The sequence below is a fragment of the Meleagris gallopavo genome, chromosome 26, assembly GCF_905368555.1.
Source record: "Meleagris gallopavo chromosome 26, MGAL_WU_HG_1.1, whole genome shotgun sequence".
Classification (NCBI taxonomy): Eukaryota; Metazoa; Chordata; class Aves; order Galliformes; family Phasianidae; genus Meleagris; species Meleagris gallopavo.
The window spans coordinates 1,758,844-1,775,660 of NC_139429.1; the positions used below are offsets into that span (position 1 = coordinate 1,758,844).

The 16,817-nt window shown below is 48.4% G+C and overlaps 1 protein-coding gene across 4 annotated transcripts in view; it reads right to left on the bottom strand.

The window, feature by feature from the left end:
* The window catches only part of SNX19 (sorting nexin 19), a 103,385-nt gene that overhangs the window by 22,138 nt on the left and 64,430 nt on the right, over positions 1 to 16,817 (bottom strand). For all 4 annotated transcript variants that reach the window (XR_002121622.3, XR_014879675.1, XR_002121621.3 and 1 more), the window contains one exon: positions 97 to 252. The gene's annotated coding sequence lies outside the window, so the exon portion shown is untranslated. The remainder of the gene's footprint in view (positions 1 to 96; positions 253 to 16,817) is intronic.

Genomic DNA, 16,817 nt, shown 5'->3' on the forward strand with positions numbered 1-16,817 from the left:
AGGCAGAAGATGCACCGAGTGATGCCAAGGAACAAGCAGGCAGCAACAGAAGGAGCTGGGCTCGGTGATCCCTTCCAGTTGTGAAAAGGCACTCACCTGCCACAGCCTGCAGCAAATCCCTCTCCTGCTGGTGGTCCCCGTGCAGGAATGTGCAAGCATCAACCCAGAGCCTTGGGGTGGGAGGGTGAGGGTTGGGGTGAGCGTCCACAGGTGGGTTTGGGGGTATTTCCTGAGCAGCACAAGTCAGTGAGCCTGTGGGAGAAAGCAATAGCTTGTCATTCTTGATATCAAAGCCACCAGCTATATGTTACATTTAATAGGACAGTTATCGAATGTTAAATACTGGCATGATTAAAAGCATATTTATAGAGGATTAACAGCTCTGTAATGGCTACATGTCTGCTCCGAGGCCCTTAAATCTCCCAGAATATGTTTCTAATCATCTATACAATAACCATCTTAATAAATCAGAATTAAAGGCATGTTTGGGTGAGCGCGGATCCCAGCCTGCACCTGGCAGCCTTTTGTAGATGGGAAAAAAGTAAATTCCCAATTTCTGTACAAAAATGCCATTCTATGGGGGTGTTTCTCACTCTGCATCACTCCAGGCCTCCTGGGATGGGTCTGGGGTGTCCCAGGGCAGTGCATGTCCTGCTGTCAGCAAAGCACTGCAGCACAGCAAAGGCATTCTGCAAAAATAAACGCCGGGGCAGAGTTGGAAATGTTTATTTTCCAAGAGCAGGCCATTCATCCAGCGACACCGCTCTGCTCCAGAGAGTCCCCCTCTGTTTATATGGGATGATTAATGAGACGCAGATTGTCTGTAGCCCTGACGGATGCTGCAGTCACCAAGTATGAACTTGGGAGTGATCCCACCTCTGCCTGGGCCATCCTGATTGGCCCGGAGAACTGATTTTCTTCCTGTTTCGTGCAATCAAATCCAAGATTTTATTGCTTTTTTTATTTTATTTTATGGTCTCTCCATCCACCCTCTGCAATCAGTCCTCTTTAGGCTCTTTAGGCTGCGACCTCCACTAAGATGGGAGCGGGGCTTAGAGAGCTCCAGGCACCAAAGGACCATACACCTCAACGTGCTCCAGCCCTGCAGCCTGAAAGCAGTGCCATGCCCATAGGACACAGGCTGTCCCTGTCCTCAAAACTTCACCATCACTCATGTTTTGGTTTTGTGCCATCTGCTCACCCCATGGGTTTCCTGTAGGTTAGTGTATACCTGACTTCCCCGTAGAGAGATTTAAGAAAAGCTCAGTTTTCACCCTTTGAGAAGCTGCCATAAATCACTCCCCACTGTTAACAGGCACAGCTGCACGGGGGTGGTGGGGTCACTGTCCCTGGGGGTGTCCCAGCACCGTGGGGATGTGGCACTGAGGGATGTGGGCAGTGGGCATGGGGTGGGCTGGGGTTGGATTTGGGGATCTGAGAGGTCTTCTCCAAGCTGAGTGACTCTATGAGTTGTTTCTAATTGCAGCTGGGAGGGACTGGGGAGCTGTGGCTGAGACCAACCTGTGTAAGTGGGCTCTAATTAGCCCCACTAATCAAACGCCACCGGGGGAATTACTCTGCACAGAGATAGAGGAGCTGAGGGAAAGTGCAGGACACAAATTAATGAGCCCAATTAATAATAATAATAGCAAAGACATTTTTGCAATGGCTAAAAGGGGTTGGATTGAAACCATCTTGAACGTGTCACCATAACAATGCTTTTGCACCCCTCCAAAATATGGCTCAGGGCAGCAGCAGTTGACACATTTCTCCAGCACTTGAAGCTCAAATTGAAAAACTGCCATTAACATTAAAAAGGAAAAAAAAAAAAAGAAAAAAACTTTTAAAAACTCCATACGTTCCTATTTTTTTTCCTCCTTTCTGATTCACCCTTCCGATATTTTGCTTGGACTCCAGTCCTGATGCATTCGTCCTCCTTAGCACATTTTTGGGTTGCTTCCACCATTGTTCTTGGAAACGTCTTTTTTTAAAGGACATATATTTAGATATACAACCTGGTCTCCCATGTTAAAAATCCTGCTTGAGGCTGGAAGGGGAAAGCATGCAGGAAAGTGAGCCAAGCCCCAGGCCAAAGCTGCTGCCCCGGGCTCTCGTGGTGTGCATGGGGTGTGCAGGCAGCATGTGTGTGTGTGTGTGTGTGTGTGTGTGTGTGCAAGGGGTGTGCATGCACTTTGCACAAACATGTGTGCAAGGGGTGTGCATGAAGCTGCGTGTGCATCTGCACGTGTGTGCAAGGGATTACATGGAGGTGGGTGTGCATGAATCAGTGCACGTGTGTGCGTGTGCAAGGGGCTTTTTGTAGCTGGGTCAGGAGAGCACGCAGGTGGGTACGTGGTGCTGGGGGACCTCGAGGTGTCAGCAGAGTTGCTGGCACAGTAGGTGAGATGTTCTGTGTGTGGCACTGGAGGGCTCTGCCTTCAGTGCAGAGACATCTCCCAAAGCTCTGCCAGCACAAACAGCAGGGCTCACTGCTCCAGCCCTACAGACCCCAGCGGGGCTGGAGCATGGCCCCACATCTCCCATCACACCTCTGCAGCCCAAGCTGGGTTCAGGGGGTCATGAGCATTTCCTTCAATCTTGCAGCATGCCCAAGTATCTTCGCAGCAATGCTTTGGGCATGGTGGGGGGGCTGCACAGGCTGCATGGGCAGCTGCACCCCGTGCATCGGGGCTGGGGCAGGCTGGATTTAATAACACACGAGTGCTCAGCCCGCACCCAAACATCTCATTTTGAAAAGCCAGCTCGGAGTCCAAGAAGCACTCGCAGGCTTTTCATAAACACACTTTAATAATCTTCATCAAGAATTTTAATACAGAGTGAGCTGCTTGCCAGGAAATGCATTTACACTGTCAGCTGCCGAGAGAAATGGCCCTGCACTGCTGCTCAATACCAGAAACACCCTCTCCCCCTCCCTCCCGTGCTTCCTTTCCTTCCCTTTGTATGAATGTGATGGAACTGGAGAGCAGGTGGGGTGCAGGCAAGCAGCACAGGGATGCTGCCCATCTCCCATTGGGATGCTGCCCATCTCCATTTGGGATACAGACTCATGCTATACCTCATTTTTTTATTTTTATTTTTTTGATAGTTTGGGGGTTTTAAAGGCTGCAGGCAGCATCTTTCCCTCTCTCCTGCTAACCTGCAGTATTGGGGGGTGGCTACAGAAAGCTGGTTAGTTACACGATGGGAATAACCAGGGGGTTGCAAGCTATGGATATGGTTACAACAGCCTTTCCTTCACAGCAAAGATTAATGGGATCAGAAAAAATGTCCTTGCTGGCTGTGGTATTAAACAATTAAAGGGATTAGTTGAGGGTTTACCATCCGCTGGTGCATCAGGTTTTGGTTGCTGCCAGAGGCAAAATACCCGATTTGATGTACCCCGGGCCCCAGGGCTGCTTATGGTGGGAATTGTGTTTTACAGCATTTTTCCCAACAGCTGAAAACGCTCTGCTGTAACGCTGTGTGTGCTGCTCTGAGCACTACGCCGTGCCCTCCCCATGCGTGCAAAGAACATCACCCCGTGTCCCTGTACGAAGCACTGGTGGGGAATGCCCTCTTCCCTCCATCACCTCTGCAGCCCCGTGACCCTAAAGCTGAGAGGAAAAGAAATGAGGTTCACCCCAGCAATGCCTTGAGCCAAGGGAACCCTAAAACCAAGCACAGGCAATGAGTGGGACAACGCAGGTGTCCCGATGCAGGGCTGGAAGCAGAGCTGTTGTACCTTGTTTGTGTTTCTATGGTATTACCCCACTGCTGGCTCCCCTCCCGCAGCCCCCACCAGCTGCATCTCAGCGAGGTTAATTTCTAACATGAAAAACGGCCTCCCAGGAGCAGCCGTGGTTGATTTAAAATAATAAAAATGGAAATCTCAGATTTGATGACTAATCCCAGGAGAGGGGCTTAAATTAGCGGGAACCAATCGGCCGCAAAAGACCAGAGGAAAATTCCTGCTGGACTTCTCTCCTCGGTCCACTCCCTGGCTTCATTTTCCATCCCCAGATCCTTCCAGCCTGCAAACATATACAGTGTTGCCTCGGCAACCATGAGACGAGATATACGTACACGAAAAAATGAGACAATCTCTTTCCTCGGCGATTGCCTGGAAGGTGGAAAATGGAAACCTCTCATAGCAAGGCCAGCCCATCCCCGACACCCCAACCTGCCCCAAAATGCACCAGCTCCCATGGGAATGTTCATAGCATCCTTCACCCACACTGGTCTCTGACACGCACCGCTCCCTCAGCCCATGGGAGGACGCTTGGGACACACTGGTCCTCTAAAACAGCAGGAATGCTGCATGTGCCTGGTGATGAGAGCACAAACATCCTCCTACAAATAAGCAGAAGGCTGAAAACCAGGGGAAATAGCTGGGTGAAGTGGGCCACTCATATGTCTTGTGGCTGTGACAGAGCAGTAAGGAAAAGCTGCCTTTACTACCCCGTTACAACTATAATATTGGGTTGGTTGGGATGATGTTGGGCTGGGTTGGAGGCTCCCGTGGAGCAGTTCCTTCAGCTCAGCCACCGTGTGCTCTGCTTGGGATGCCAGAAAAAGCTTCAAGTGAAATTCTGGCATCCTCAGAATCGGTGTGGATTTTGCCACAAGTCTCACCTGAGCCAAATCACTCAACAAATCACTCCTTGCTTCCAGCCCACAATTGTCTTCATCAATGAAGTTCCTCATCTGAGATTTGCCCCATCAAACAAGGGATGTGCCTGGGATTAAAGCCCACCCCAACGTGCCAGGGCCATAACCAGAGTGTTCCTTGGATGCATCCAGTACTGAACAACCTCTTCTCACATCACTAGTGCTGTTTGCAGTGTTGGTGCTGAGATGAGCAGGAAAAGTCCTCCAGGGGCAGCATGAAATGCAAAGCTGTGATAGCGGAGGACAGTGCATCATTACTCAGAAAGTCAAGGCGAAATGTGCTTTGCCAAGGTGTGAAAAATATTTATATCTGAACACACAGTTTCTCTCCAATTTGCAATTCCCTGTGCACTTGGGAACCTGAGCCCTATTTGCAGGAGCGGTTGCTAAGGTAAGCTGCTCTCTGCCATCAGTGTGCCAGTTCTGGGGCACAGAGAAGATGAAGTGAAAAAAAGGGTGGGAATGTGTGATTTGATCTGCTTTTTAAGCAATAACAGCTCCACTGCAAAGCTGTAATCCGTGGGGTGGAGCAGGACCAAGATCATAACTCCCAGAGAAGAAAAATGATGCCCTTTCACATGCTGGTAGCGTGTTATCTTTAAAGTCAGAGGAAGATAAAATAACTGTCTGCAACTATCACCACCTTTCATCTGGAAGGATTCTTGCTCTGTGCACATCACTTTTCCAACGGCCGCAGTGGGGCCACCTTTGGGCTGGAATGCAGCAGTGGCTGCACAGAGCAGACAGGGCTGCAGGATGGGAGGGGATATTTACTGCAAAACGAGGATGAGGGTTGTTGATGGCACTCTCCCTAGAAGAGACACCAAACGCTGTGCAGAGCTGCAGGTGAGGGCTGATGCAGGTCAGCACATTGTCAGAAAGCAGAAGTTGGAGCAGGGATGCTGGACCAGACGTGTGCTGGACCCCACCATCCCTTTGCTCCCTGTATTTCTGATTATGAAGCATCACAGCTTTCCACCACAGGACCCATCCCACCTCTGAAGAACTCTTTTCCCTTTAAAGATAAAGGCTTGAGGTCAGAACCATAATTCCTACCCCAAAGTGAGGGGTTTACTTCCCTGCAGGGGGAGGAACTCCAGACCCCGAGCTGAACTGGGTGCATTGAGACAGCTCTTCTCCCTGGTAGCATGATGATGTACAGAGGTACCAAAACTTCAGACCGATTGCAGGGAATAGAGGCCTGGTACCTGAGTCCAATTGCAGGTGGAATTTTAGGTAGTCGGGATGTGTTTCCTCAAACTGGAATTTGGGCTGCAGTCCAAGACTAACACCCCCGGTTCCCCTCCCGCAAATAGAGCCGAGGGCTCTTTAACGACCACGAGTGGTCTAGGCCTGTTAATGTCTTATCCATAAGTTATTCAGTATTTCCTTTTAAAGACAAAATAGTTGGAATACCTCTCTTTTTCTCTTCAAATTGCAGTCGTGGCGGCTGAAAACGCAGCCTCTGCACTATTTCCATATGTGGCACCGATGCTGAGAAGCCTCTGTTCCATGGGAGTCCCACCTCTTGGATTTTTATGGGAAACTCCAGCATTATCAGGTTTATAGCAGTGCTAATACCCCGAGATAAGGGCAGCTCCTCTCAGCCCCACTGCTCAGCGTGGCTGGGAACGGAGCGTCCTGCAGCTGCTGCTCACATCCCCATGCATCCCAGGAAGGGTTTTAGGGTGGTCACATCCCCTGTGCCGCATCCCAGACTTGAACACCTTGGAAGAACAGCAAAAGCCAACGCCACAAAGATTCCCAATCCAACTCCAATCCACCCCACCGTGCCCACTGCCCACGTCCCTCGGTGCCACATCCCTACAGCTCTGCAACACCCCCAGGGACGGTGAGCCCCACTCCCTGGGCAGCTGTGCCAGTAATGCCTCCAACCTGCTCTGGAAAATACAACTTTTTCCCATGGCAAAATCTGTCACTTTTCCCACCTCTTTGTTTTTCATATATATATCTCTCTCTCTCTCTCTCTCTATATATACATATTTGTTGTTGTTGAAAAAGTGAGTGCAATAAAGACAAAAGCATTTTTCTGGGAGGTTAATTCCTATGCCACAGATCTCAGCCCTGGGAAGACGCAGCTTTGCACCGTCCCTCCTGGTGCAGAGCAGATGGGCTTTGGCCATGAGGCTCACAGAGGGAATCCTTTGTTAAGACTGGAGGACACAGCTGAAAACTAGGGCTCTTTTTGGCCCCTGAAGGGTAACGTTTTCCCAAGTGCCAAAGAGCCTTTAATGCTAGTGGGATTTAGGGCTTAGTTTCTTAAGCAATTTGGAATCATGTTCCGGGAATGATTCTCTCATGTCACTGCAAGGGTTAGTGGATGAACTGGCACGAGTTTAGTGAACACCAACAAAGATCCCCTCCTTCCTTGCAAGAATTATTTCACATGGATGCTTACAGGTAATAGGGATTAGGTTGTTGCTTAGATGGTCCCAGTGCAGTGGGGCCCCTGGTCTGATATGAGCTGCTAATTGCTACTGCAGCATTACTAGCGCGGCAACAAAGCGGTGGGAAGGCAACTGCCAGGAGAAGCTTTCCATCCATCCAGAGCACAGACATCATCAGCATTTTTGGAATAACACAAGCAATTGGGACCTCGGAGATAAATGGTTGGGAAGGGAGACAAGTGACGTGGCCTGATGTCCTGCCTTGTGCTCAGTGCTATGCACACATATACAAGTATCCAACATATACAACAAGTATAACTTGTTGTTTCAAACAGCCCAGGGACAGGGGTGTAGGCAAACAGGCACAAAATCAGCTTTCTAAGCCTTCATGCCAAAACCATGCACAAGGAGGCATTTTCCCTGCCTTGTTTTCATGTTTTTTGACAGCAATGGCAGCAGCTGCAGTGAAAATGGAAAGGAAAGGCCTGGCCCAGAATTCTTTGATATGTTTGCAAGCTCTCCTGAACGCCCGTTTGCATTTGGATTGATGATCTGGGTCACTTCGTGGCCTGTCAAGAAATATATTTTGTTTTTATAAAAAATGTCAGTGAAAAGAAATGTTTCCTTTGATATTTCTCTTTAAAAGGTTTCAGGCTTCCTTTGAAAAGAATATGCCTGAGCCTTGTGAGAGGAGAAACATCCAGCTTAGGCATTTCTAACAGAAAACTTATTTGAAAACATTTGTTTTTCCTAGGACCCCTCTCATCTTGTCTTCCCCTCCTTTTGCTTGAACTGCAGATTGTTTCCATTCCCAGTTCAGCAAATCCTCAGCTCCGTCCCTGCCAGGTGCTGATTTCATGTGCCTGCAGAAGCTGAAGGTCCAAGAAGATCCCACAGGACATCCCACTGGGACACGTCCCTGCTCAAACCCATTCCATTGCAAATGGGTGACGGCACATCCTAGGATAGAGCTGGGATCTGAGTGTTGGGATGTGCCATCGAGGACCCGGAGGATGCTCTGGGTGGGACCTTTCTGACTGTTCAACTCCACTTTGTGCAAACAAATATTCTTTTGGTCCCAATGGAGCACACATCCACAGATGTCCCAGATTTTCCACCTTCAGTGGCTGAAAATGCAGAGAACCATCAGGAGAGGCACCGTGCCTGCTTTAGCAGGACCTTACAGCAGTCCCTCCCTGCTTTAACAAGGGATTGCCAAGGGTGGCTGCTCCCATGTCACCTCCCCATGCAACGAGGATCCCATCCCCATGAAGGGCCGTGGGCTCCCAATGAATGGCACTATTGAGATGCCCGCTCCCAAACATATCTGTGGCTCCAAATCACTGCAAAAATGATTTTCTTTGGATGCCTCGAGCCACCGGTAAAAGTTTCCCTTGTTTTCATCTTCCTGGTAGCTCCCAGCCACAGCAGCAGAGTGCTCTTCTCCTGCCAGCCTTGCCAGAAAAACAGGAAGGGCCAGAAAAAGCCAGAAAAAGTTGAAAAATCACCTGAAAAAGGCTCTGTGCAGGGCAGAACTGAGCACTGCCCTCCGTTGGCACACAACGGGCTCTCAGCATGGCCCTATGGAGGGGAAATAAGGTGGAAAATGCTGCCTGGCCACCTCAGGTACATCCGCCTATGGGTTTTTTTTACCCAAGACATTGTCAGAGATCTGCAAATAGCAAAATGCACGAGCTCACACTGGCCTTGCAAATTGTTCCAAAAGGAAATGGGATGATCCTGAGGGAGTAAAAATAGTCCTTTCTGGATATGTTTGGGTGAGCCATCCCAGCGCTGGTTCCTCCCATGCCTATGATTTTCTGATTCGAATAGATTGCCGCTTCCAAATTTCCATCTTTTAAATTCAGTTTGAATCAGAACGGGAAAAAAAAAATAAAAAATTCCCCACCGTCTGAAGCAAGATAAGAAACCCTTCAGACTTTTCAGTAGCTGAGAAAAACCAACAAAATTCATTTGGGTTGAACCACAAGCACTTTCTTCATTATAAGGCTTTGAGGAGCTGCCAATAAACCACAGCGAAAGTCCTTCCCGCGGGCTGGGCTGCACATAGCTGGCCCTGGGATGCTGGGAGGACACAGAGCTCAAGAATCCCTGAGATCTGTGCCCATCCGAGGTGCTCAGGTGGTCCTCACAGTTACTTGTACAAAGCCTACAGAGCTGCCAAAGCCCCAAAGGGGTTTGGTCCAGGATTCCCTTGGAGCAGAGCTCTGTGTTTTATAGGACCACAGTCTATTAGCTCATTTATAAGGCAATGTTAAACTGTTTTCAGGCAGTTGGAGCAACGGGAAGACCAGATGGCTTTGGGACTGAGGGTCGGTTGCCTTTGCCACGTGGGATGTGGGTGCCAGCTCCGACCCCTCTGCTCCGAAGGTGATGGCTCACAGTCTCACCCAACCCTGGGGTGTGGGAACTGGCTGGGAGGGAAATTCGGGTGGGATTATGCTTAAAAGGTGCATGGGATGGGCAGGCTGACATCACCACCACTTACGTGGGCTGCGGATGATTTAAAGCAGGCGTGGGGCTGGGTGGGTCTGGGTGCGAATTCGGTGGGGCCTGGAGGGAGCCTGGTGCCAAAGCACAGCTCCAAAATGATCCTCCTGGAGCCAGCAGGGAGCTACAGAGCGAGGGCTGCTCTAAAACACCCAGCAAGCATCCAGTGCTCCAATAAGAGGTAGCACCAGTAGGGACGGATCATTATAAATGCTGTATTTTTGTTTTTTAAACCATTACTTGGGTTTTAAACCATTACATGGGTTTGCCAAAGCAGGAAAGGAGTTGAAGTGTGGAGGTGAGAGCAAGCTGGCTTCCCCTGAGGAAACAAGAGAGCAAAAGCAGAGCGTGTGTGGATAATTTGAGGGCAGAACAAAACAGGTTTGTGGCCATGGTGGTGAGAATAGCAGGAGGAAGGGAAGCAAAGCAAGAGGAGCACTCAGTGTGGGTCACAAATAGCTCAGAGTTTTCAGGAAAAAAACAATAAATCTAAACAGAATGCTTTGGGTCATGGCAATATTTTCTCCAGTTTAATACTGCATTCCACTTCGTTTTGTTCTGTTAATTGGTTTACTCTTTTGGTTAAGCAGAACATTGTATTCCTTGAGTCGCTGTCAATTTTTTAACATTCCCAATCCAGAATGAAGGGTCAAAAAGGTTTATTTTGAAAAATGTCTAAGCAAAACATTTCTACATTAAAAAAAAAAAGCCCTTTTCTGGCCCAAACGTACTTGCCAAATTAGCCTGGTATTTGTGACTCATTTCTCTGCCACATTTCTTAGTGAATTTACTATTTGTCAAAAAAGAGGGGGAAAAGAAAAAAGGTTAACCTTACTGTTAGGAAAACACATACATTGGGTTTACATAAACATACTGGGTGAAGAAAAGGCATTGGAATATTGGTATTTCCTTTGCGTTTGTTTCAGCATCTGTCTCTGTGCAGATTGGATGCAGAGCAGCAGTGTTCCCCTTCCCTTCCACGTGTGTTTCCCCATCAGGAACCACAAGGCAGGCCGGCGGAGCAACGCGGGTAACATATTTCAGCAGATATGCTTTTAAGTTTATTTAAACTTCAAAGCAGGGCATGGTGGATGTGATTGTGGAGGAAGGAAAACACGGGTGGTGCTGGAATCCCTTTCAAAGCCAGACACTCAGCCGTTAGCGGGATCTGAGCACACATTTTTCTTCCCCTCCTGCACATTGCCCCCGAAAGCCCTTCTGCTTTACTCCTCCTTCATATTTTCAAGACATGGAGTTACGTGAACTGACTGCCTGCATTAGGAGAAGCAGTGAGTCTTCACGTGGGAGTTGGCGGTGCTGGGCATTGGTCCCTGGGTTGGAGTGAAAATGGGTTTTGAAGCCCTTATTGACAAAGGAAGAAGTAATGGTGAAAAACAGCAAGGGTTCACCCAACAGCATGGAAAGCCAAGCACCTCCCACCTCCAAACGCCATCAAATGTAAGTCTGCACACTGTGGTCCTGGGGAAAATGGGCATAAAGCTGCACGGGATGCTCAGGATAGGGCCCCCAGCTCTCCAGGTCAGAAACTAACCTAGGCACAAGGTGACCTTTACACGTGTCCCCTCCAACTCAACCATTCTATGACTTACAACTCCCAACAAGCCCAGAAGAAACAATGTTGGGACAATTTAGCCCCGTGAAGACATCAGTTTGTCCCAAGGGAGATACAACTGCCTGTTGAGCTGGAGGGATGCCTCTCTGTTAGGGTACATGTCTTGGGGAAGGAACAGGAAAAGCATCTTTCCATCCATTCCCCTTGGTTCCATCCATTCCCCTTGGTGCCAGCTCTTGGCACTCTCCAAGTTTCATTTGCAGAGCTGTAATTACCATCTCTATTAGAGCTTGGCTGTTCTGCATTCCCCAAACTCTGCTTTGCTCCATGTTTCTTCCACAAGGCTTCCTCCCTCCAGGAGGAACTATTCCCACTAAAATCCCTGCTCACACAGCCTAAGAAATGTCCATTAAACCATTTTTCCAATGGAAGATTGTGCTTTCAATTAAGCAAAAAAAAAATAAATAATAAAAGCTCACAGAAAGCATCCGATTTCCTCGAAAGTGTTTAAGCTGTTTTATTGGAAAATAAAGAGACCAGAACTTGAATGCTGAGAAATTCCACTTTGAGCAGAGAATGACCAAGTTTTGGTCACTAATAACGTACTTCTCTTCCAGCAAAAGTCAACATTTTCTTTTTTTTTTTTTTTTTTTTCCCTGACACATCACAAATTAAATTTTCCCTGGGCAAGCAGCACGTGGACCTTGAGTTTGCATTCAGACCTCTAAACCAGCCTGAGACACGGGTCTCAGTTGCCTGGATGAGGATCTAAAGCAGCAACACCCGAGCATGGCCACATTTGTGGGACCACCAGAGAGCATTACAAGGGCAGAGCTTTGCACCATCGTGATGTGAAGAAGAGATGAGCCCTTTGTGTGAACAGGGATGCTGCAGACAGGAACAGACCCTGTGCTGCTCTCCCACACCCTTGCACTACCACACATCAATATAAAGATGTGTTTTTCCCCTGATTCCTTCCTTGCGCTCTCTTATTATAGGACAGAAGGCTATCTTCACTGTGATTAATTAAAACCTCCACATTTGCAGGGTTAATGGCATAAAAAGCTTTTGAGTCAGCTGTTCAGAAAACAAATCACCATCTCCACCACCCCCTGAAGCTCCTCAGCAAAACCAGCACTTCAGTTTCCCTGAATAATTCATGTCCTTTCCCAGGGAAGTTGTTTTTCTTCTTCCCACAAAGGCAGCCTGTGTATACACCTGCTTGTTCTTGATTGTTAATGAATAATCCTGAATTAGCCACGAAATGCTAAATGGCACCATGATCTCATCAGGCATTAACCAGACATGAGACAAGCTTAGCAACCATCCAAACACACGGCCCAACCTGGGGAATGCTTCACACTGAGAGGGTCTTTCTCAAGAAGAAAGAAGGCTGAATTCCCAGCCTGGCAGGAAATAAACCTCTTGATGATAAGGCCATCAGCACTGAGAGAGATGAAGAGGGCTGGGATTGGAGTGGGGCTGCATGAGTTGCACTTGGGATCTCACTGCAGATGGGAAAACTGAAACACATGGAGGTTTGGGCCTGAGGCTGTGCAATGAGCCCAGAAGTTCCTGGTGCCCTCATCTGGACTCAGACCAATGGAGCACCTTGTCTTGGGTTTCCTCACCCAATGGAACATCTTGTCTTGGGTTACTTCACCCAATGGAGCATGTTTTGTCTTGGGTTTTCTGCCCCCAGGCATTAGCTGCCGGTGCTCCCAAATTGGCACCCCACTTCCAGCAGTGCATCTCTTTCAAACTGCATTTCCACCAACGTATCACAGCAAAGCACAGGGGAGTCAGACCTGCTCAAGACCAGAAGCAAACCCTGCAGCAGGGGTGGGCACTTCAGCTGTAATAATCCAATTTAATCACAAAACCATTTCTCCCTCTGCCCTAGGAGCCTGGTGTGCTTCATTCCCTTTCCCAACAAAGCGAGCACGAGCTGTAAAATCAGGATGGTTTACAGTTATCTAATCATCAGCTTTTCAGTCCCTAGACATGCTGGAGCCAAAGATTTGAGTTCTACCAGGGTTCAGCACAATGATGTTTGGCTTCAGGAGGTTCCCTTCTGCTGAGAGTTGTAAACACCAGCTCTGCTCCACAGTGGTGAGATGTTTTTTTAAAGGGGTTATACAGGTAAAGGAACTGCAGCCCTACACTCTTTCTCTGCTGTTTTGAGACTATGAGGGTTTACACACTTCATCCGCTGCCCAACTGATGTCCTTATATTCCCGGTGCTGCAGAGCAGTTAGGCACATCCACGAGTGCTTTCAGACAGGGCCCTCAGCAGGGAACAGGCTACTAATTTCATATTTAAATCGACCCCAGGCCTGATATCCCATGCCCCGAGTGCTGACCCAATGGCTTGCACAACACTGTTCTATATCTGGAGGAAACGCAGCGATTAATGCTAAGCCAAACACTTTGGCAAGCTGTTGTGAGAAAATGATCGTGTGAGGCAGAAAGTTGAGAAGTTTTGAAGTTATTAGCTTGGCCATTCTCAAGTCAACTGCACTCTACCAGCAAGTCCTTGAGCACAGCCTGCTCCTTCTGTGCTAACCATTAATTCGTGGCCGAGGGCTCCCGCTGATCAGGAACGCAATCAGAGGGAAAAGCCAACACCCATCAGGATGCTCTCCTTCACAGAGTATCTCCTTGCACTTCAAGGCAGCTCAGAAGCTAAGGCTGTATCTGCTTAGCCAGACGTATGCTTGCTATTTAGGGATGCCATCCCACGCTCAGACTTTTCTGCTGGAGCCCAGCATTTATCATGCCTAAAGTAACCAGCTTGCAAAATGCAGAGGTGGGAAGTTTGGTTTGCTTGTTGAAAAAGCTTTGAAGCAACGTGACTTTTGCTTGCATCATCTGCAGAAGTCTAAAGGTCCACAGGATGTAAGCTGTGCTGGTGGCTACAGCAGGACTTGAAGCCATCTGTGCATAAGCTGGCACTGATGTGGCAAACACAAAAACCCAACGCACCTTAGATGAATGCAAGAAAAATTAGCTCAGTTTCCAGCGATGGAACTCATGCAATCAAACCCTGCCTCACACATCCTCAAAGCTCAGTCTAAAAGATCAATTCAAAGAGCTTCAGCCAAAAATTAATATATTTTAGTTTTCAGGCCCCCCCCAAAAATCAGCTTTTTTTTTTCTTTCCCCATTTAATGCTGAAATATTCCGCAGAAACATCTCACATTTTCCAGTTAAAACAGAGCAAAGCATGGTGCTAAAACATACACAACCCATTTCATCCTAAGCAGAATATTCAGCCAGCTCTGCAGCTAAACCTGAATTGCTGGATCCCTGGTGAGGAGCTGATGCATTTGGGGAAGAATCAGGTTCACTTTGTCCAGTGCAAAGCAGGGATGTCACAGGGCACGGGCAGCCCTGGCACAGAGCAGCTGCTATCTCACAGCATCGCTGCACTGACTGCAGTGCTCTCTGAACCAGCACCAGGGAAAAGAAATCAGATTCAGATCTCTTCCAACACACACTTGTGCAACACATGTTGGACTGACTCAGCTCAAAGCATTTCTTAGGAATTATGTCCCTAGGTACAAGCCGTCTTTAAAATGCTAGGGAAAGAATCATTCCCTTCATGAGGGGCAGAAGGGAGAGCTGAAAATGATGCTAATTCTCAAAAGTCAATTGAAAAAAACAAAACAGTTGGGGAGTCAATGAAGCAACAAGATATTGGTCAGCCCAGATGGTAAGGGAAGCTGGAAAAGGGCAGCAGATCGGGGCACAGCTGGGCTCGGAGGATTGCAGGGCTGAGGCAGTGGAGCACAGGGAGTTCAAGGGTCTGGGTCACAGGGACACACTAAGTGGATTTAAGGGAATAGGGCTGATGCAAGTCCCATGCTTTGGGTTCGGAGGAAGGGCTGATTCACATCGAGTCATGTTACAGGTCATCCCTAGGGCTTGGAGAGCCAGCTGGGGAGGAGCAGGAGAAGACCTGCATGGAGTAGCTCCAAAGCCAGCTCCAAGGCAAACACTGCTACAGTGCTGCCCAGCCAGGGGTGCAGCCCTCTGCATTTCAGGGCAGGGTATGCCCAGGAAGGATGGGAGCTGATGGATGTGGGCTTGAAAACCAGCCTACAAGAGAAAGCTGCTTCAGGAAGAGAGCACAAATGGGGAACAAACCTGCTTAAGGAAGCAAAATCCAGAGCTCAGCAGTCCCTGTGTGGCCCGGAGGATGCAGGGGTGGTGAAACAGGCAGATGGGATGTGGGAATGGCTTAGCAATGGCTTGGGGTTCTGTTGTAGGCTGTCCTGAGATTCTTCCAGCCAAACCCTCGTGCTTAATGTATTTCAGATATTTGTGCCCAGGTGTTATTGTTATTTTGCTATGGTTTTATCATCATCTAATAAAGAGTGGGATTCCTCCTTGGCTCCCTTTGCTCCCGCCTGCTCACCTCAGTCCCAGAGCAAGACACGGCTGCTGGCTTGCTTTCCACCCACAGTGCTTGCTAAACGCAAGGACAACTGAAGGGTATCAGAACCAAACTGCAGCCCAACCCCACGAAGTCCCAGCTCCAGGCACACTCCAGCAGACAGGGGTTAAGCAGCAGCCATCTCCGAGAGCCTTTATCTGCCTACGCTGGGAGCTCAGCCCCCACAATGAATGAGAGCAGCAGGGAGAAGGCTGGCTGTGAGCAGTGCCCACCCAGGGAGACAAAGCTCAGGGTGAGAGCTCAGAGCCCTGGAGCAGTACCTATATATGATACAGACCCTAAGTAGGGGTGTCCAGCCTGGTTTAGGCTCTGTGTAAACAGCCACAAGCTGATCTCCAAGCAGGACCAGGCCATCAGGGTACGCATCCTTTCTCCACACTGGTTTGCAACTACTGGCTTGAAAGAAGCTTTAAAATAAAATAATAAAAAGCTGAATTCCAGTACATTCCATTACACCATACAGTCTCAGATTAAGGCCCTCAAATATGCCTTTAATTTAAGCTTAATAAAGCTGTTATTGTCCAGTCATTAATGACTGCTTATTAAAAACATATTTATTGCATATGGTGCTGAGAGATCTCACAGAGAGTGCCCGGGGCAGCAATCCCTACCTCCACCCCATAGCGTTTAATGAGAGATACATGTGTATGGGGCTGTTAATTCTCAGCAAGCATGTTTCCAATAAGCACTTGTTTCTCAGCTGAGGTAGCATGCAGGCATACCTGTATGTGCACAGACACGCTGTGGGATGTAAATGAAATGCAGACATACAGACCTTCTTTTGACAGCACTACCGGCTGCTCAGGGACAGGATGAGAACACACGAGTGTTACCACTAGCAGAAGTCAGCTTCTGCTTTGCTTTAGTTCAAAGATGCTCAGTGTGGGTGATGGTTGGGGCACCACGCTCCTTGCACCCTCAGTTACAGACAAGAGGATGGCATTGTTGGGCTGTCCTCAACAAGAACTTTATCCAAAAAGGTCAACAGACCCACTGAGACCCAGTAAGAAAGGAAGGATGTCTGTGCAAACGCCACCTCTTCTGCTTTGCGAGGACAAATGACAAGAAAAAAAATGCTGATTTTACTCATAGGAAAGCTGGCTTTGCTCAATTTTATAAAAAGATCTGCAGGAAGCAAAAAGCCTTTTGCAACCCCAAATCTGAGTTGTTCTGCTCCCTGCCCTCCCACCAGACAGCC